General features: G+C 38.8%; 1 pseudogene across 2 annotated transcripts; it reads right to left on the minus strand.

Moving 5' to 3' along the window:
* Positions 1–16,825: 16,825 nt before the first annotated feature.
* On the minus strand, positions 16,826–20,306 carry LOC147904773 (short-chain type dehydrogenase/reductase pseudogene; annotated as a pseudogene). Of its 2 annotated transcripts, none has more exons than XR_015543302.1 (2): positions 19,415–20,306; positions 16,826–17,219 (listed from the first exon to the last, which is right to left on the minus strand). The product of XR_015543302.1 is annotated as a short-chain type dehydrogenase/reductase pseudogene, transcript variant X2 (transcript). The 2 variants fall into 2 exon arrangements; XR_015543301.1 differs by having other exon boundaries at positions 19,362–20,306.
* Positions 20,307–22,415: the final 2,109 nt, after the last annotated feature.

The following is a 22,415-nucleotide window of genomic DNA, read 5'->3' on the forward strand; positions in this document are numbered from 1 at the left end:
CTTTGAATTGTTTTTCAAAGAGAATTAAAATTGTTGTTGTAAAGTTTTAAAATATATATATAGTGTCCCCTACGATGCGACTTACATAACATCAAATTCTTATCACATGTGATTTTTAAATTATAAACATATTAAATGGCACGTAAATAATTTAAAATTACTCTCGCATGAGTCTTTGAAGTATTTTTCAAAGATAAATAAATAAAATTGATGTCGTGAACCTGTTTTTTAAAAATATAGGGTCCCCTATGATGCGACTTAGGCTCCCCTATGATGTGACTTACATAACATCAAATTATTTAGAATATAGGGTCCCCTATGATGCGACTTACATAACATCAAATTATTTAGTACATGTAATTAGCCATCAAACCTAGATTTTATATCATTCAATTTGCCATACTCACATCATTTGAAAGAACATTTCAAATGAAATTCCTCATGTATGATGATTTGAAGTATTTTTGAAATATAAATAAGTCAAAATGATGCCATAAACATGTTTTTAAAAAATATATGGTCCCCTATGATGAGGCTTACATAACATCAAACTCTTGAGCACGTGTATTCAACCATCAAAACTCTAACTCAATTAATATTTTGGTTGATGGAATCCATTGCAAACATGAATGGCAATAAGTTTGGGACTTGTAAAGTAGTTGTACGCTATAGAGAGTGGTTTGTTTTAGGTATCTCTATGAACAATAGTATAGCCTTCCACAACATGTGGCGACTGCCCAATAGCAAAATACATTGTACACAGGGACACAACGATAACATCTCTTAGAACCCCCAAGCTAACACCTCTCTCCTCATCCAAAATTTAACAATGCCATGCCACAACATCCTGAAGACTCAACTTCAATCCTTCAAAACATAAACGGAAACGAACAACCAAGGTGAAGTGAGCAAATGTGCCATTGCAATCACGAAATGTACTAAGCCTCTCGAAGTCACTGCACGATGGAATGTTCTCAAGGGATTCATCGATAAGTGGACAGATCTTTGTTCGACGATTGTGAAATGCATTGTGACGGAACTTGACAGATGGATTTTCTAGTTTTGCTCAAGAAGTCTTTGACATTTTTAACCCACCTGATGTCGATCTCTTTGAAAAGTAAATCTATTTTCCTTGCCTATAGGCAGCGTCCTTAATTTTCTTAGACATCGAACGGGGCGGTTCTGAAATGGAAATGTTCGATGACAACACCTTTTTCTCTGACGGGGGTTCTTCCAGTAGTCTCTTGCGGTGATCATATTTTCATGCGGTGTCTCCGGCATTCCTGCCAAATTGATTGCCTTTTCATCTCCATAGATGGCCGTTTCTTTGCTACACTCATCAGTTGGAAGAGCACCATCGTCAGGATTGGGAGCCTTTTGTAGAGGATCCATAAAAGACACGACATTGTTTTGTAGAGGAGCAGTAGGAGAAACCACATTAGTGATAGGGTTAGAGTTTGAAAAGAAGCACTATGAAGCCAATTTCACCTTCCCCTCATGGAAGACCACCCTCCAAGACTCACCCTCCTCATTTTTGGTCACTAGCGATCCCTATTTGCTTTCAAGAGCACTCTAAGGGCTGCTATCTGTTGGGTGATTCCTGGAAAGACTGGGGGCTGCTTCTAAGAAACCTCTGGAGTCGGGGAATGATCATTAGCCCACTGCCAACAGACCAATAATCAAGGAAATGTATTAGCCACCATACATGTGCATACATAGGGTATTGAGTGCTCCCTTGGAAGTGATGCCAAGAGAAAACTCTATTGGCCAACATGGAGATTGGCACCAGTGCCATCTTTATGGACCCATATGGAGATTTGCACTAGTGCCATTCTCCACAGTCTCACATGGAGAATGGCGTTGATGCCAATCTCCATGTGGGTTTGTAGAGAATAGCACTTGTGCCAATCTTCAGAACTTATTGAGGAATGGCTCAATTTTTTTTTTCCATGAAAGCATAATCTATTTTCCTAAATTGTCTTAGTTTGAATTTTGAAACTTGAAATTCAACAAACTCACATGGAGATTGGCATTAGTTCCATTCTCCACAATCCCACATGGAGAATGGCATTGAAATTCAACAAACTCACATGGAGATTGGCATTAGTTCCATTCTCCACAATCCCACATGGAGAATGGCATTGGTGCCAATCTCCATGTGGGTTTGTGGAGAATGGCATTGGTGCCAATCTCCAGAATCCATGTGAGGAATGGGTCTAAAAAAATTTCCATGAAAGCATAAATTAATTTCCTAAATTTTTTGGTAATGTGGTAAAATTTTCCCTAAATTTTAGATTAGCACTAGTGCCAATCTCCATGTGAGCTTGAAAATTGCCCCACAGGGAAATGTGAAATTTGCCAGACTCACATAGATATTGGCACCAATGCTATTCCCCACAATTAGACATGGAGAATGGCATTGGTGCCAATCTCCATGTGGGTTTGTGGAGAATGGCACTGGCACCAATCTCTAGAATCCATGTGAGGAATGGGTCTAACCAAAATTTCCATGAAAGCATTAACTATTTTCCTAAAATCTTTGGTAATTTGCTAAATTTTTTCCGAAATTACATTTTTTTTTCAAATTCGTAATTATTAGGGCATATCACCGAATTAATTAATGAAACGATTAATTGACTACTTTAATTCCTTAAGTAGACCAATGAATTAACTAGATAAATTAATTCAGTAATTTTAACTTGACTAATCAATAAATATAACTAATTGGTTAATTAACTAGTTAATTGACTATAGTAATTGGCATACATATATTCAGATTCAATAATGAACTAGTTAAGCAACTAATTAATTGACTAATAATTAATTATCTAAGTAATTAGTTAACTAACAAATTAATTAACTAACTAATTAATTAAATTAAATACTTAGACTGATTACAAATTAGACTAATTACTTAACTAAACTAATTAGTCTAATTAAGTAATTAGACTAATTAAATAACTATTAACTAATTAGTTAACTTAATAATTAATTATCTAACTAAATAGTTAACTAACTAATTAATTAAATTGAGGAATGAATGAAATAATTAGAATAAATAATTAACTTATCGATTCATTAATATCAATTTCAAATTTCAATTAGTTAATTAATGCGCCACTCAATTTTTGCATTTTTGGCACTCAGTTTTTCCATTTCTATCACTCAGTTTCCTCATTTTTGGCATGAAACCGGAAAGTTGACTAAATCAATTAATTGACTAATCATTAAGTTGACTAATGAGTAATTCCTTGCTTCCTTATATATGTAATTAAGACATAAAACCCTAATTGTGTAATTAAGAGAAGATTAAACTTGTAAACATAGGGAAACCCTACCTAGTACTTTGGAGAGGAAAAGCATTGAAGCGAGTTGATTTCGACTCCCGTGTCCACATATTGAATGCACAATCACAAGCAAGCTAATTTTGACCTAAGGTGAGCTAATTTCCACTTCCCACAACCTGAATTGGGTTGATTTTGTCCTCCCACCATTCTTCCTTTACTTCTTAAAATGCACATGAAGTGCATCAAGCTACCACCATTAAAGTATGGTGTGATAGTCCAAAATGGCTCCTTTGATGTTTGCTCTTCTTGGCGCAGCTCTAAGGATTGCGATTCTTAGCTCAAACAGCCTATAAGGAATTTTTTGTGGAGATTTGATAGCTAGGTTGGCTTTGAGACCTTGATCCTCCCCACACAAAAAGGTGGTCTCAATATCATAGACCCAAACTTGCAATACAGGGCCTTACTTTGTAAGTTGGTGGTGAGGGGACTTATGCCTGGGCAAGAGCCTTGGAAGGACTTCTTTGTTCAATGCATATGGTGAAGACTAGGTGCCCAGCACTAGGTGGGATACTTACTTCAGCCCACCTCAGATCTCCTTCATCTCCTCTTGTGGCTGCTATTTTCAAAGCTTCAGAAATACTTTTTGGAGAGTCCCCCTTTTAGGTGAAGACTGGTGGGTGCACATCACTAGGTGGATATTTACTTCATCCCTTCTTAGATCTCCTTCTTCTCCTCTTATGACTGCTCTTTTGAAAGCTTGGAACAGCTTTAGAAATACTCTTCAGAGAGTCCCCCAAACTTCTCTGGAAGAGATTGATAGGTATCTTATCATGTGGAATGATATCATACTTGACGAGCATCATTTCCAAAATTATATTTCCTCTCTCTCTCTCTCTCTCTCTCTCTCTCCATGAGAAATGATTGATAGCTTTGGATTTTAACTATTGCTTGTCCCTATTGTGGGGACTCAATGTCCTCATACAAGGCTGGTTGATCATAAATTAGTGTATCACCACAGTAATAGATGTATCAATCTAGCGGAGAACATGGTAAAAATTGGAGAAATGTAACGTGTTGGTCCATCAAATTCATAGTAACCTTAAGAAGTATGTACGTCTCGTAAATGAACACCTAGTCATGGCCAAAGGAATGTAAATCCGGTCACGCATGTCATGAGTGCCTACTCAAATATTTCACTAAATGTTATCAATGTTGCTATCCTTGGTCCTACTGAAGATGCTAATATACCTTATAGTTTTGTTGATATAACCCAAGCTACTGTAGCTTTTCATGATACTATCATTCACATTCCATCTAATGATGATGTCACCATAGTTTGAGATGATGTCTAAGTACTAACTGCTACTATTAGTCGGGATGCTATTACTTACACACTACAATGCCTTCACCCAATTTTGTTTCAGGGAAGAAAAAGAAATTTTTTGTAATATCTATACTTTTGATTTCTATATAATACATAGCCTCAATTCCCACAAAAAAAACATACACAAGCACACAAAAATGCAAAAGATGCAATCTATGCCAATAGAATTGGCATGAAATCAATATCTAATCTAAAAGAAGGACAAAGCATTATGTTAAGAATTTCGAATCATACAATAGACATGCAAAGGAAATGAATAAACAAACAACTTTTCAATTCAATCAAATCTTATAAATAAACAAGAAAGAAGACAAGCAAGATATGCATAATCCAAATGCATAGCTTCAACCATAATGAGCATTTTGAAAAAATGCCATGCAATCAAGTGAAAAGATTATAAAAACTTACATTGATAAAGCCAAATGGAAGTTATACAAACATGAGACAAAGTCCATAGATGGCCAACATCAAAAGGCAACAAAAGCATATGTGCCAGACCAAAACAAGAAGAAGCAAGAACCTCCTAATCCAAACAATGGAAGCAAATATTAGAATTGAGTCCCCAAGTAGCAAATATGCATAATTTAAAGGGAATTGATTTTTGACTAAGTCTCAAACATACATAGGCTGTTCACAGCTCATAAAGATGTAGAGAATGCCTTCTTGCCATCTTTGAAACACTTGTATTTGAAACATTTGCTCATAAAAATGTAGGGAATGCCTTCTTGCCATCTTTGAAACACTTGTATTTGGCATCTCCTCGTCCTATTATCTAGGCTCTACTACCTATCCACACTACTATGGATGATCAACCAAAGGAGGCATGATTTTTTTTCCAACTCTTTCAAAGCATGACATCCAAACCTTTTCAAATTCCTTACTATGCCATTTTCTATTTAGATGTTCAAACTAATCCACAAAGCATGTCTCAGATGGGGACAAGGGAGAGTTTTTTCTAAGATGTCCATCTACATTCTTTTAGAAAAGAATAATTCATGCCTTTGATGTAGGCCAAAGTATCCCTATCCCTTTGTTAGAACTAATCTTGAAGTTCTCTATCGGTTTTCCATGCATGACTGTTCTCTCCCACAATTCTTGCCATCACTAGCTTTCACACTTTCTTTATGGCATAGAGCTTTTTTTCTCGAAAGCTCCAAAGGGGTGCATCTCTCTAGAAAATAGAAAACCAATTGAATCTCGCTAGTGAAAGATCCTATTTTTCTGGTAAACCCCTTGCAGATATGCTGACGAAGAGTCTACCTAGTCAGCGGTTTGAGTACTATCGTGTATTGATGGGCATTGGATAGTATGCTCACTGGTTGTTCTCCCTTAAAGGCACATTGTCCTTTAAGTGGGAGGTTGTGGGGGTTAAAGGTCATTGTGCCTTAACTTGTGTGGCTCTCTGTCTCTCTCTCTCTCCTTCTTCCGTTCTTGCTCCCGTTGAGAGCACTCTCAGCCTTCATGCTACAGTGGAACCCATGGGTATGCTTAAATTTTGAATATTTCTCCCTCTTTTATTACTTTGTATCCTTTGTTCATGAAAATTTTAGGGGCATTCCTAGTTCTCCTAAAGACCCAATTTTTTTATGATTATTCTTTACCCTAGAGCTAAACAAAGGATATGAAGGCATTTCATTGTGTTCTCTACTGGCATGGAATTGTTTTGAGGTGTTAGATCTTAGTCATCAACAAATTTCTGGCTCACAATATGTTTCCCATCCTCAAGATGGATGCCCTTAATTAGTTTATCATCTACTTTATCTTGAATAAGCCATTAAAGGGCATCTAAAGATCTTGCAAATAGTATAGGTAAAATAGGGCATCCCTGGTAGATTGATCTCTTGAGTGCAAAGAGGGGGGAATTATAACCCTTGACTTGTATCTTCGCCATAGATTGCTTGAGTAGGACCTCCATAAAATTTTTGAACTTGGCCCCAAAACCTATATTGTAGTTATGATAAATCCCTGTTCCATCTGGTCATATGATTTGTCAAAATCCACCTTTAGAAAACAAATGTCCTGCTCTTGCTTAGCAAACTCTAACCCCTCCCATATTGTCTGAATATTTGAGGAATAGCTTCAAGTATATTTGCCATTTTATGAAACCCTTCTAGTCCTTCCTTATCTAGACCTTTATCATGTCTTTTAGCCTTAGTGTTAAGGTCTGAGTAAAGATCTTGTAACAATTGTTTAACTTGGTTAGGGATCTCCAATTACAGAGCTCTTTCTTGCTCCCTTCCCCCCACCAGTATCAATTTGATCACCCCTGTATTAATCCTATTGTCTAGAAATCCTTTCTCCACCATTAATTCCTCCCACAATTTAATGAGGAAAGGCCCCAATAAGATGCCAGAAGACCAAATAAATTTCAATAGGTAGCCCATCCTCTGTCTTGCCTTTGCCATGCAGTTAACAACTCCTTTCAATTCCTCAATAGTTATCTCCTTATCCAACAAGTCTAGTCAAATTGAGAGATAACTCTCAGATAAACATGGCTATACTTAGACCTTGATACAAGCTACTGTATAGTAATAACATCTGGAGCCCCTAAAAGATGTTCATAATGTAGTGTGACCAGTTGCAGGATTTTTGAGTTGTCTATGACCACCCTGTCATGATCTCTTATCCAAGTTATACTTAGTTAGGCATGTTTTTTCTTTATACTCCTGAACATATCATCATCAGTTTTAGCAAACTTACCTGCCCATCCTTCCCTTGTATAATATATGTGTATATATATATATATATATATATATATATATATATATATATATATGTACATAATAGTGTCACATCTAATTTGAGAACAATAACTGCTAAAAAAGAACTCTAGGGGAAGCTTTCAAAGATTCCCTTTTTTTCTTGTGAATTTAACATTTTTTTCAAAAATATTGCCATTTTGCATGATGGATTTTGAAAAAATTTTGAACAAACTTTGTTGGGAAAACGACCAAAAAACCATTCATGTGGAATACAAAATTTGCATAAAATACATTAATTTCTCAAACCATTACAATATGGGCCTCTTCATCCAATGCAGATAAAAGGGCCATGACAAAGCACATTCCAAAATCATGAAAAGCTACAAATTACATTGCTGCATAAACATGCATGCCATTGATCGTACAAAGGACTCATCCTCCAATCCTACACCTTCAAATGCACTAGAGCCAAAGCTTTGTGGGGTAGAAGTTGTAGAACCTTCCTCCTCTAGGTTGTCCACTAGAACATTCTCTGAGTCAACCAGGGCAAGTTGAACCATTTTTTTGGACTGAAGGGGGTGAATTTTTGGTTGGATTGATGATATCATCAATCGACGTGTGGCTAGTTGATGATATTATCAATATGCCATTGGGCTAGTTGATGATATCATCGACTGGCCTTTGGCCCCATTGATGATATCATCGAACGGCCCTTTGCCAGATCGATGATATCATCAACTAGCTGGTAGCCAATTGATGATATCATCGACCTAACTACCGATGCTAGGTCGATGATATCATCTACCAGCTAGTTACTGATAGATGATATCATGGCCGGGCTAGATGCCCGTCGATGATATCATCGACGGCTTGGCCAAATAGTCCTAACAAAAAAAAGAATTGCAATTTTTTTTAAACAAAAATATTTTGGGCCTCGGTCGATGCTCGTTGATTATATCATTGACGGCTTTGAGCTCCATGAAAGTCGATCGAATCATCGACGAGGCATCATGCCAATCGATGATTTCATCGACTTTGAGGTTTAAAAAGCTCCCTTTAGTTCAAAATTTTTGGTTTCATCACAATATTTTGTTTGTAAGTGCATAAAGGTTGATGATATCATTAACCTAGCTTTGTCTTGGTTGATAATATCATCAACCGTGATTATAGTCAATTGAAAGTGTAAAATACCTTTGTTTTTTACTAAAAATTAAAGAATTTCATGATAGATTTAATTCAAACTCCAAATTTCCAGCACATTTTTAATAGTTTAAATTAGGTTTTTTCAACATAATTTTAAGCTTTTTTGCCATATTTTATGTGAATTTTTATTAAATATGACCCAAACCTTGAAGCTTATTTTTATTGAATATTTTATTTTGTCATTTCATATTTGTTCATGTGTAAGTAACATGTTATATTTGAAATAGCTGAAATTTGCTTTTCTGTTTTGTAGATATGTCAACCAAGCAACCTTTTGGAGAGATTTGTGCCTTTGTGAAACCTTCCAAAGAATATGCACCTCCCAAAAGCAAGAAGTTAAATATTACAAAGAAGGATACCATCCAATCAAAGAGAACTCGCAAAGAATCAAATCTAAATGTGCAACAACTTCAACAGGTCTATGATGTGGCCCCTAGTGATGAAGCTTCATTACATCTTCGAAATTTATGGGATAATGCAGAAGTTCAAAATGTTCAAGACTTAAAATGGTCTATCAAGGTTGACCCCGATACAAAGGAGATGGCTTGATGCTTTCAAAGATGCTTCCCAATGGAAGATTTGTTTTCAAGCCAATCATTAAGATCAAGGACATAGCAAAAGTGAGTCAAATATTGGAGAAGTTGAAATGTTAGGGATTGATAACAACAAGAGACCTATTGTTTGTGTCGTTAAGGAAGACAAGTTTTCATACAAGGCCATCACTCCACCGAATGTAGCAGAACAATTGAAAAAGTCAAGGCAAAAGGAAAGCTTATTATCTTAACATTATTATCTTAATTTGTTTCGTTGTCTACTTTATTTTCAAAACTATAATTGAATGAATTTGACTCTTTGTGTGTTCAAGATCTTATTCACCACTTGACTAATCAAATTGTGGAGGTGGATGAGATAATTGAAGAGATGGAGGTATGTATGTCTAGGAGTTCTTCACAGGAGCATGAGGAGGAGGATTTGGAGGAGGATACTGCAACATCCCCAATCAAAGCCCTGGGCTCTTCCAAGTCAAAAGGAAAAGGATCTTCTCTTCATGAAGTTGAAAATTTTGGCACAAGCAATCATGGATTGAGAGCTTATGTATCTTCTTGCTCACAAGGTTTACGAGCCTCTTCTTATTCATGGATTAGTTGCACCTTCGGGTGGGCATGGTTTTACTGCACCACCCTCACATAGAAAACAACTAAAGGGTGTAAGAATGATTCCTTCAAATGAGACAGATGATGATGCTGTAGTGGAGACACCTACAATAGCTCAAGCAAGGACATAAGGTAAAGCAAGAAAGGGAAAAAAAGGAAGAAAAGAGAAGACACATACAAGGGATATCATAGAAATTAAAAAGGGCACTGAGGTACAAGTACCCGGAGCAGAAATCAGAGATGGAACTTCAAATACAACTCAGAACAGAACTCGTGCAAAGTGTTTATGAGATAATCTTGTATGCTTCTCACATTGATAATTTGAAGACAAGGATGAAAGAGAATCCAGGTGCACAGTTGTCAATTTCATTGTACAAGTGGATCCAAATGATTGTCCCAATGAGGAGTCTTTTGATCGCCAAAAAGCCAATTACGTTCTTGGTTGCTCCCATTCAGTAGAAGTAAAGCGGCAACTTAATGTTGAGTTTCCTCACAATCAATTTTGCAAGACATGTAAGTGCACGGTCTATGCTGGCTTGACTATATTGAGGAGGCGAACTTGTTGGCCTTTGATCATAATGATGACAATGATTATCGAAAATCCATGTCATGGATTGAACGAGTTTGATTTTATCGCAATGAGTTTGTCATGAAACTTAAGGAAGAGTGTACTTTGATCACTCCTGAGTTTCGATTGGCACTTTTGAATGAGACCCAGATTATTGCAACCAATAAAGATTCATCAAGTCAATGATAGCTTCAGAGCATGGGATGGGATGGGATGTTCCAGAGTTCTGTTTGGAGTGGGGAGGTATGGGATTTGATAAATGCAATTTTCTTAAAGTGGGAAAATTTTGAAATTAAGGGGCAAACAAAAGTATTGCCTAAAGGAAGCAAGAAGGACACCCAGACGATTTACTAGAGGAGATTCAAGCCACAACATGGAAGAGCATGCAAGGAATAAAGGATGAAACTCTTATCAAGTCCGTGCTTGGTAGAGTTGTATCGTGTGATCTCTCTCTCTCTTAGAAATGGGCAATGAGTTTGATGAGTAAGTTAACCTTTCCCCTTTCTATCATGATACTTGTCTTGCTTTTATAATAATCTTTGTATGAATAATATTTCTAGAGATTTGATTTTAACATGGCAGTAGAGAAAATTGAATATGTGTTTTAATGCAAGCATAAAATATGTATGCGGATGCAAGAATCAATGATCCGATAATTAAATATGCCAGATTGGAAGTTTTTGTGAAGAATAACCCGACCGTAGTAAAATGGAAAGCCTTGCTTCATATTTCAATATCTTCAAAACCATGGTATGTCAAATTTGGTTTGCATATGATAATACTATTTTCTTTTAGAATTTGAAAACTCTCATGCATTAAAACATTGAACTTATATTGTTACAATCATTTTCAGAGATGAGGCAAGAAAGGATTTTTGAGTACCATGATGCCTGCTAGTTTCAATTCAAGCAGCTCATCGATCGAGCTATCCAAAAAAAAAATGTATCGTTGAACACGTCAACAATCTATCACTCTTAATGTGATGAAATGGTAGAGTTTGATTGGGGAGAGAACTATCCATCGAGTTTTTATCGTGTGGTCAATGGTGATTGCAATGAATTGTCAAAGATAGTTCCGAAGAATGATTGATTGGGGAGAGAACCATCCATCGAGTTTTTATCGTGTGGTCAATGGTGATTGCAATGAATTGTCAAAGATAGTTCCGAAGAATGAGTACACATTGGTAATTGCAGATATAGCATATGGTTTTAATGTTGTAGGCTTCACATTGAAGTTCCTTACAAGGCAAAGAAGCTAATGAGTCTGCTCAACCAATTCATGAAGATAACAATGGCAACAATTTGGCGTGTTGTAATTTTTCATTCAGACTTGCAGTATGGGGCAGTGATGAGTGTGATCAATGAAAAATGTGTTGGATGTGATCACCTTTGCTGGTGAGTGCTCACTACACAATACAAACATGTTTTTAATTCAATTATTATTGCTTTTGTTTTTCTAATGTTAAATGTTAAAGTTATTTTTGCTACTTGATGCAGATGAAACCTAATGTGAGGCAGATGAAATGGCATTGATTCACCTCTGCTACAGAAACATTTCACTTGGATATTGGTCTGTGGATGGCAAGAAAAGCATAGGTCATATCAATTTTCATCAATCTGCTACTTTCACATTATATCATTTTATTATTTCGGCTGTAACTAAGAAGCTCAGGCATATCACAATAGACAAGAATGGGGAGATAGTGAATCCTTACCAAAAACCATAACTCCTCATTAATTTGTATAGGAAGAAAAGGGGCCGACCAAGAAAATGCTTTGCATTTTATGCCCTTCGAGAACCCGAGGTAAGTGCCGTGCTAGCATCCGAGTCCCCAGCCCCGGGTTCCCCCCACAGGAGGAACCCAATTGCCTTTCCGGGCAATGGGGAAGCACATAACACTTTCGAGGGGGGGAGGCCTGATCGCTTGTAGGTCTCGGAGGGAGACATAGGCTAATTTCCAGGGGCAAATGCCACTCGAACTCATAGATCTATTCTCAAATGAGAATGAGTGGATACTTGATCTATTTGCTAGTTCAAGCACACTAACAGCATGTGACTTAAAAAAGCATCGGAATGTAATTGCTATTGAGAAAGATCCTATTTAGTTTGACTAATAAAGAAGAGAGTGATTGCAGTCTACAATTCATGAGTTGCTTGATGAGCATCAAGATCTTGGATTGAAAGGCAAAATATATGATGTAGATTCAGAGGTAGCCTCCTCATGTGAGCCCCAACCTCCAGAGATATTCAAGCCTGGGTTTACAGAGGCAAGCGAGCTAGCTGACACTTGGGAGAAGGAGGTTGAGAAAGAGAGAGTCATTGAGCAACCCATCCAGCAAGTTGAGACTACAAAGGAGCGTACAGACGATCTAGATGATACATGTGGCAAATTTGACTAGACTGTAGTCATGGACTTGTGTAAACAATTTATGAATATTCATGGTTTGAATTAAAAATTACTCATTATACATTTCACTATCCGTATGGTTTGCACATTTATAATTTTGAAAGCATTGAGTTTAATTAATTAATAAGGTAATATTTTTATGTTCTTTCATAAGACCTTTATGTGATAGTGTAAAGTCTAATTTGTACAATAATGTTGATACAAATGGCAGCTTTGCCTAGACTCTAAGCTTGGACTTGTATAAACAGTTTTAATGAATATGCATGGTTTCAATAAATAAGTGTTCCCAAGACATTTCACAATTCGTATGCTTTGCACACTTACACACTTGTAAGAGAGAAGGATGAGTTTAATTCATTAATGTAATGATATTCTAATGTTCTTTCAAAAGTGTAGGTGATAGTGTATAATCTAATTTGAATAATATTGATAACGTTGTGCTAGTATGCGTAAGACCTTGCAATGTGGCATGTAGTTTTTCAAAGGAAATACTAGACCAAAGAAACTAAAAAACATGTGGACTTCTTGATTTTTCTAAATACATTGATATTTAGTGATGTAGACGAGGTCCTTATTAATTTGTAGGCACAATGTGCAAGAATTACTTGAATTTAAGAACTTCTAAAAATATGACTACGCAAAAAAACTTGTGTTTTTATACATTCTCGAGGGAATCTTAAAACGGGTACCAATGTTACATACCAAAATTAGATGTTACACTGTTACATATATTGAGATATGAGTTCTTGTATTCTCATTTGCTCCTTGAAATCTTTCAATTGCTTCAGTCCTTGTTCTAAAAGATTTTGAGCCAATTCCGAGGATTACGGTCTAAGAGTTGTCTCCTCTTAAACGAGCAAGAACAGCTTGTTTCCTAATTGCTTTTAGGAAAATCTTGATTTTGTATATAGCCCTAATCCACTTCTCAGAAGTAGTTGCAGTCCCTCTAAAATCATTACCCCAAATGTTCTTTTACTTGTCCTGAAAATACGGGATGCGAAAGAAGAATGGATTAGCTTTAACTAGATTCTTGTCCCTAATAGAGTTTGGAGCAAAATTGAACCATTTCACAAGACAAAATTTCATGTCTCAAGTCTATCCTAATTCCACTTAATCCGAAAGCTAGAATGACTCTATCAATGCACTTTTCTAGTTGTTGCCCCTGCTCTTCCTTTGTCATTGGATGTGATAACCCTTTTTTTGTTTGCTATCAATCTGTTGTGGTTGCCATCTCAACTTTTCACCCCCTACTTTTAGCTCTTAGAGTGCCAAAAAGTCTAGTATAATCTCCATTCTTCCCAACCATGTCTTTAATAGAATGGTTTCAAATCATGTCATTCCTTCAACGTTTACACTAAAAAACGAGAAATTTTCTTGAGAGATGTTTGTCATGTGTTTAAATATTTTAATCTCTCTTCTTCTCAAAGTGGATTGGACTTTGTGCATGTGACATCATAGAGGCTCTCAAAAATCTTCTCTTCTCACTAGCCTCTAGGTTTGTAACTTCTTTGGGACCAACTATATTTGCTTGTGTACTTGTTTTGTTTGATTGAGAAGCCTTCTTGTTTGTCTGGCTTCCTCTCTTGCGCCTCACCCTAATAAAAGGTTGTCCTTCATTCTCTAAGGTTTCTTTGTGTACTTTCATAAGCTGTTCCTCAAAAGACTTTGTATTAGGCACTATTTTCTCGACTTCTTCATTGCCTGAGAGTCATCCGAGCACCTCAAAAGTATTGTTGCTGGAAATTCCTTTTCCCTTAGCATCCCATTGAGACTGCACCTTTTCTTTATTGTTCTCAAGCATCCCTTTATGTATTTTTGGCACACTCTTCTCATCAATTTCTTTAAATTCTACTGTTTGTGGTGACTCGTTAATCTTTCTCCTTGGGCTTCTATGACTAGCACTTTGTACACAATCCTTGATGAAATGGCCACTCAATCCACAAAGAAAGCAAGAATTGGAAATGCTTTTAGAATAGATTTTCTAGATTATCTCTCCCTGGTCCATCCTCTAATCAAGGCACACTTAGAGGATTAACAACCAGATCCATTGGGACGGATGGTTGAGGATTGCCTCTAGGATTTATGAATTTCTCAGCCTTCAAACCGAGGAACTGTGCTAGAGGAGAGTAGAGAGTCTCGATTTGAAGGGAAAGCAAAAGAGGCAGATCCGGCAATCCCACCCACATAGGCGTTTTCAACGGAGGATGTATATTTGGCAAAAAAGCAAGGTTTCATAGTTGAAAAAAGAGGGGCTGATTTCGAATGGTTCATGTCCCATTCTTGACAACTGCATTCGACATCTCAAGTTTCTCAAAGAGGGAAACCAGGCGAGAATCTAATATTTCAGACCAAGTGTTTCTTATTGAGCCCTCTAGGAAGGTTGCAAGGCATCTAAGACCATGCACATGTCCTACAATTGCATTAGCATAAAGCCACCTCATCGTGTCATTCAAAAGACTAGCGTGAATTACAAAGGGGATCTTACCTAAAAGTTTGCTTATCCATACCAGACTCTTCGCTCGTCGAATCCATCACCACATCCCCCTTATCCCTACCAAACGTGTCGCTTGTCAAAGCCATTATTGCATCAAAAGTTATCTGGAGCCTCTAGAAGTACCACAACTCGTGCTTGTGTATATGTTGCTTTGTAAGGTTTGCATATTCTTATATATTGATCAAAGGGACTTCTTTTCTTCAAGGTCCTATCAAGAACTTGGCGCATTTTGTTAGACATGATAAACTGTGTTCATCTATACATGGCATAATGTCAAGACTAATTTCATCTTTGTTAAAGTAGGGAATTATCTTCTCCCAAATTTATAATATCTTGATATATATAATTTGGATAGACTAAAATTGATTTGTCACATTCTGACTTTTAGATTTGTGTGTTGGCATTGACTTTGGAGATTCATTTTTCTATTTCAATATGTTGTCCTTGATTTTTGACTTTCTTCTTATGCATCTTTGAATCCTTTTAGTCCTCTTCATGATGGTTGCCATTCTTATGATGTCTCTCGTGCAGGATATATAGATATACATAGACTGCGCATATGCTATCTCCTAGGCTCTTAAAATCTCAATCTTAGTTCCCTACTCCCCTTGCTCTAATACTATGTAAAAAAATATAAACGTGTACCAAATATTTGCTCTGATACCAAGTTTGAATTACACAGAGGAGGTTGCCATCTAATAGCTTAACCCTAGGCACCAACAGTACTTTGAATCAAAGCAACCATACATGTGTAACCTACTTCAGGTGACGTGTGGACATGACACACTCAGATCTAAAGAAATGAATGGCAGTAAAGACAAACCAAAATAACTGCACCCAATATAAGTAGCAACCTTCCAAAGCGTGCTCCCAAGAATCCCCAACACCTGCAACAATCCTACTACCTTGGCATCTCAGTGGAGAGCCGCCAATCTGCTCCAAACTCTACCTGGCACTTTTACTAGTTGTGTGCTCTGTAGTGACCTTCAGTTCCTGCTGACAGACCTGCTGGCCCCTTCCGGCCCCTTCTGGTCCCACCGGCCTAGCAGACTGGCCAACCAGTCTGCTGCTAGCCAACCAGTGGCAGGAGCTATGTAACCTCTCAGCCCTATTGAAGCCCTCAGCTCATACCACTCTATGCCCACATGCTGGGCCTCTGCTTCTCTTGCTCTTTCTTCCAGCCTGCACAAGCCCATGTGGCTGAGATCCAACCCATCAGATCCAGCCTTTCCATTTGCAGATCTGCCAACCTGTGAAGAAGGCTTTGCTGCCCACGTGGCAGTCTATCTATTGCCCAGCTGGCAGCCATAGTTGCTACTATATCTAGCCCTATATACTGCCCATAGGTCCAGCTCTCTCCTGTCCCCAGATGTGGCATCAGTAACTTGTGCCCACATGGCAGCCTCTTAAATCCCCCCATCCTATACAGAATTCCTAACCTCATTACGCTCCAGAGATGGGGGCTCACAGGTGGGGCAGTGACTATTCTAACAATACCTATTTTCCAAGTGGGTTGGATTCAAAAACCGTTATTATGTATCACAATCCAATTGGCAAAGTAGCAGCATGAAAAATGGTCGAGTGTTATAAAAACCTATCAATTATTACATGCAATGGTCTTCAGTGTGAATTTGCAAGAGATATAAACACCATATCACAATCCATTTGGTAAAGTACATATTGATGTCAATTATAGCCAACATGCCATAGCACATATCTTAGCAAACTCAACCCATGAAGGTTGGGAAATAGCATTGTGTTACGGTCATGTTTGTGTATGTGTCAACACCTCCTGACCTAATAGATATCTTACTTTCCACCGTACATGTACCAAAATATAAAATTAAAAATGTATTCTATATACATATTCTTCAAAAGAATATAAATAAGTTTCTGTAGAGTTAAAAAACTTTTTTGGTAGACCTGTTTGTCCACAATTGGCTCGTCCCAGACAATCCACATATGAAAAGTACATGTCAAAAAAAAGAAGCCCAAATTTATATGCATGTGGATCTGGTACCTGCCATCCAACAAAAACATGTGTTAGAATTTATTGGAAAGACAGGTGTCAACCAACCTACTTGTTATCGCACTTGAGCAAAGCATAAATCTAATTTGTCATGCTTGTAAGAAATGATCCATAAACGGACTGAGTCCTAGACAATCAGCCTACACAATTAAGCCTACACAATTATTTTATCATATACCTTTGTAAGACTAGAATAAGTCCAATCATACAAATTTAGAATTTTTGTTGTTCTAAAGATAAAAAATCGACAAAGAAAATAAAAGAGAAAATGAAAGAGAAGAAAAAAGAGGTAAACAAAAACTTTTATGAAAAACAAAAGGAAGACATACTTAGCAAGCAAAGCAACACTTATGTCGTCATTAGTGCCCAAGCATAAGCAGCTATACTGGGTTTCTAAAGACCCGCAGAGTCTCTTGGCCTACACAATTATTTTATCATAGCATAAAGTAATTATTCAGAAAAGAACTTTCGAAATGAGACAATCACACCATTGGCAAACAAACTGAGCCCATCGTTCCTGGATCCAATTCTTAAAGAGCAGTCTCAAAATGACAACATAGTCAACTCTCTTCAGGGGTAGGTCACAACTCAACCTCCATTTTTAGAAAGGTATTCACACCCGCATCCATATGCTCATCTCGTAAAATACTCTCCATGTATCTACCAATGGTAAATTGCGCACACTTGTGAGGCCCCCATTATGAGCCATAGCTGCTGGTAGGAGCACTGGCTTAGAAGGGATCATTGTTGTGGCCATTGATGGTTAGGAGATGGCTTATGAAGACCTAGCTCACTGCTAACTGAACAGAGGTAGTCAAAGTTATGATGAATGTTCGAAGCGATAGACTTGATCAGTGAGCTGCATGGTTGGTGAGCCATGCAGTCATGATAAAAAACGTGGGGGTTGCAGCACAATTGACCACAAAATTGACCAAGTCTCGATCACCTCGCCAACTACTACATAAAGGCCAGGCAGCAGCTCCCAAGGCGTCCCACTACTTGTCAACATCCAAAGCCTTCTATTCTTAGTACATCCTCCATCCAGAGTCTATCTAGATCGTAATATAAGGTCTGCACTTGAGCACACAGGTGGATAAAGCTATCAGTCATTCCTCCCTCTCTATTTTGTATCATCAGAATTATTTAATTCTCTTTGTTGCATTGTCTATTGCACTCTCTCTCTCTCTCTCTCTCTCTCTCTCTCTCTGAGCCCAACATACATTTTAACATGTGTGGGGAATCACCCCTGACTGGATAAGACATTCAATCCCAATATCAACAAAGAGTCTGGAGCCCAAAACCCAGAGAAAGTAAAACTGGAGCCTGGAGCAAATGAATCAAGCATCTGGAACATGTGAACCCAAATCCCAGACTCTGAAACTCTTTTATCCGAACCTGCAACCCAAGGTAATCACGCCAGAGTCCAAAACTTCGCACCAAGAACTAGGACCGAGACCCAGAGTTAAGGAACCGAGAACCTGGGGTAAATATGCAAGCAAGCTTCTGCCCTTCAACATAAATCCAAGTTCATGAAAACCAAAGTGTAAGCGAGCCACCGAGCGTGTGTGTGTGTGTGTGTGTGTGTGTGTGTGTGTGTGTGTGTGAGAGAGAGAGAGAGAGAATCACAAAAAATGTGTGTGTGTGTGTGTGTGTGTGTGTGAGAGAGAGAGAGAGAGAGCATGTAGATCTTTAATGACTCTGTATAGAGAAACCATATACTTTCCTACCCTCCATACCTGTATTGACTGTGGACGATCGGATTCAATAGGATTCAACAAGGAGAACAAAAGGAAAAAATGCATGATGAAATCAATATCTATAGAATGAAAGAGTGGTTGAAATAAGCTGGAAGCAGTAGGAACGACATGATTTAAAAGCGTTCAGCGCTATCTTACAGGGCGGGTCTGCCATTGAGTAACCAGTTAAAATGGAAAGCAGGATACAGACGTACAGCCATAAACAAAAGAGGACACTTGTTGGGCAGCTCGATTTTTATGTGATGCTGATAAGAACTCAAGCAGACAGGTCAATCGCTACGGATAGTTTATCAGTGATGAGAATCCATGCAGACAGGTCAATCGTTTCCGATAGTTTATCTAGCCTGTGTCTAATGATAATGATGAGAAGACGGACCCGCTTAGGCTGTTGACAACTCTCGATATTTACAAAATTACTGGTAAGCTTACAAGTTCTTTTAAATAGCAAGCCCTCCATTGGCCCTGATCACCTGACCATTCACCCATTCTCCACCATCACTCACAAGAAACAGTATCAACGAAGCAATATCTTCTGATTCGCCCAGTCTTTCCAGAGGAGGAGAATTTCTGAAGCTCTCGATTGTTGCCGCGTCTTTGCCTGCAAAGAACATCTCAGTGGCCACAGGCCCTGGAGCTACACTATTGGCTGTGATCTTCCTTCCCTTCAGTTCCTTCGCCAGCATCTTGGTAAGCGCCTCTACGGCAGCCTTGCTGGCCACATAAGCCCCATAACCAGGTTTCAGTATATGTACCATGGAAGAGCTGGCGGTGATGATCCGGCCTCCTCCCCCAGGCACGACCCTCTTGGCGGCCTCCTGGCACACCAGGAAAGTGCCCGTGGCATTGACAGACATGGTTTTGTTCCAATCCTCGAAGGAAGTGTCTTCCAAGGGAGGGTAGGTGCTGAGGAGGATGCCGGCGAGGTGGACGACGATATTGACGTGCCCAAATGCTTGAATGGCCTTGTCGAAGAGGGAAAGGACGTCGGAGGGGTTGGAGACATCGGCTTGGGCAGCGATGGCGGAACCGGAGGATCGATGGATGAGGGAGACGACTTCGGAGGCGGAGGAAGAGTTACCTTGGTAGCAGACAACAACGGAGGCGCCATGGCGGGAAAGGGCGAGGCAGACGGAGCGGCCGATACCACGAGAGCCACCCGTGACGATGGCAACGCGGCCTGCGAGGAGAGGCTGGGAGGCCATGGCGACGATGGAGCTCAAGCTCACAGGAACGTTCTTCAAACCAAGTACCAATGATAGAGAATGCCCAACTAGAGAATCCTCAAGAAATGGGGAGCTGAGCTCAAGGAAGTTTTATGCTTGCCTAGAGCGAGGGAGGGAGGGAGGGAGGGAGGCAAGGAGGGAGGGACGAGGATAAGGAACACGAGACTAGAGCGACAGGGAGAGGGAGAGGGAGAGGGAAGGAGGGCTAGAGAGGTAGGAGAGCAAAACAAGGAATGAAAACCTCACGCCAACAATGCTCAACCAAACAAGGTGAATGATATCTAATCATTTACAAGGCCTACCCAAGATCAAAAAAGCAAACAAAAAAGAATCCACTCAAGATGGTGTGGAGGAAGACTCCAAGAGATAAAGGAGGGGGAGAGAGAGAAGTCGGGGTGGAGGGTAGGAAGACTTTGAGAGATAAAGCAGGGTAGAGAGGGAGAGAGGGAGAGAGAGAGAGAGACTCCATTCAAGTCCAAGAGGAAAAATGTACTTCCAAAAATTCTAAAAATGCCTAATTTTTGCTTTGCCCAAATTGAAATGTTGCTAAGGCTACCCAGAGGGTAGGCAAAAAAGAAACCACATGGCTCATCTCTGCTTTAAACACAACTCGTTCTCATTGCTAAGGCTGCCCCTAGCAGGGCAGTGCTAACAAAGTAACGAACGAGAGAATCCTCTAGGTTTGGAGCTGAATGGCTAGTCAATTTTCATTTTCGCCACTACTAGGTTAGTTTTGAGGAACATTTTGAGAAGAGAACCAAACGAAGTACCAATGATAGAGAAAATGGTTGCTCAGGTTGTTTGGAGCTGATTGGCTCGTCAATTTTCATTTTCATCACTTTTAGTAGGTTAGTTTTTTTTTCATTTTCACCACTACTAGGTTAGTTAATGCTTGGAGCTTATTGGCTAGTCGATTTTCATTTTCGCCACTGCTAGGTTAGTTGGAAATCTCTGGGAAATAGACTAGCCGATCAGTTCCAAGCATTAACTATGCCTCTTGGACTCTAGAAGTATGCTTAGAAATGATAGAGGATCCTCGAGCAATGACAACTTTGGTAGTTTGGGCCTTCACCTACCTCCATTCGATTCTCTCGGCTAGGGAATCTTTCCTACCTCATGAGACCGCGATTACACTTCAGTGCCCTGCCCAGCTTGCAATGCCTTACATGGCATCCATGTGGCATTGGGCATTTGGTCACGTAAAATGGGGACACTCATCATCATGGGCGGGCACTATCCCCCCATTGCGTGATGTCAGGAATTGAACTCTTGCCATCCAATCCACATCTCTTTCACCTAAGCCACGTAGGCAAAATGCACCTTGTTGCACAATTGTAGAACCTTTTATTATTAGGTTGTCCGTTTAATGTGTAACCAAGGCCCTACCCATGATCCAAAATTCCATCAGTAAAGGATATTGGGAATGGATCTGGAATTTTTTGGTCATTCGGTTTTCCATTTTTCTTAGGCAAAAATACAATAGGAAAAGCCAATCACTACGGTCAATGGCATATATAAATCTAGCTTGTAAGAGTTGATCTAACTCGGCTTTGACTTGCTTGGCATAATTAGGATTCATTATGTACCTTTGCTATCGGATTGGCTTAGCATCTGGCATGAAAGGTGTCTTATGCTGGCACAGTTCACGAGGAACTCCCCTCAAATTGGTGTATGTCCATGCAATCACATCCTTATACCTGACAATTCGCTTGGGTAGGTGTCGAGCGGTGTGTAACCGCCCTGAGTGCACTTTCCTTGTATGGGTTGGCTATTGGTTTAGAAGTCAATTTTCCAAAATCTAAGCTTCTTCCACTATGTTACATTGTATTTTATGGCCAACATATGGATTTGTACTTGTTTGTTGAGAACAAATTGGAATATTGGAAGCTAGCTATATGGCCCTTGCATGTTCGATTATGCAAAGTTCAGTTGATTTTGGTTGCCTACATCCAGTTCTATCTACTTTTGATGATGTTTTCAAAGCAAGACATTTCATCTTTCATGTCTTCTATCATGGAACTTTTTTGGCAATCCCATCATTTACACCAAGCCCTTATGCTCCTTTATTTTTCTCTCCAAAGATGGGAGGATTGAATATTCTGAATATCCATTTGCATCTGTTAGATCATAAGGGGAAGATGATGCTTCAATTCATGCAGGGTGATCAACCTTGGATTTTTATAATGCGGCATTTGCTTTCCCATTTG

The sequence above is a fragment of the Dipteris shenzhenensis genome, chromosome 2, assembly GCF_047967505.1.
Source record: "Dipteris shenzhenensis isolate YYH24624 ecotype China chromosome 2, Dip_SZ_1.0, whole genome shotgun sequence".
Classification (NCBI taxonomy): Eukaryota; Viridiplantae; Streptophyta; class Polypodiopsida; order Gleicheniales; family Dipteridaceae; genus Dipteris; species Dipteris shenzhenensis.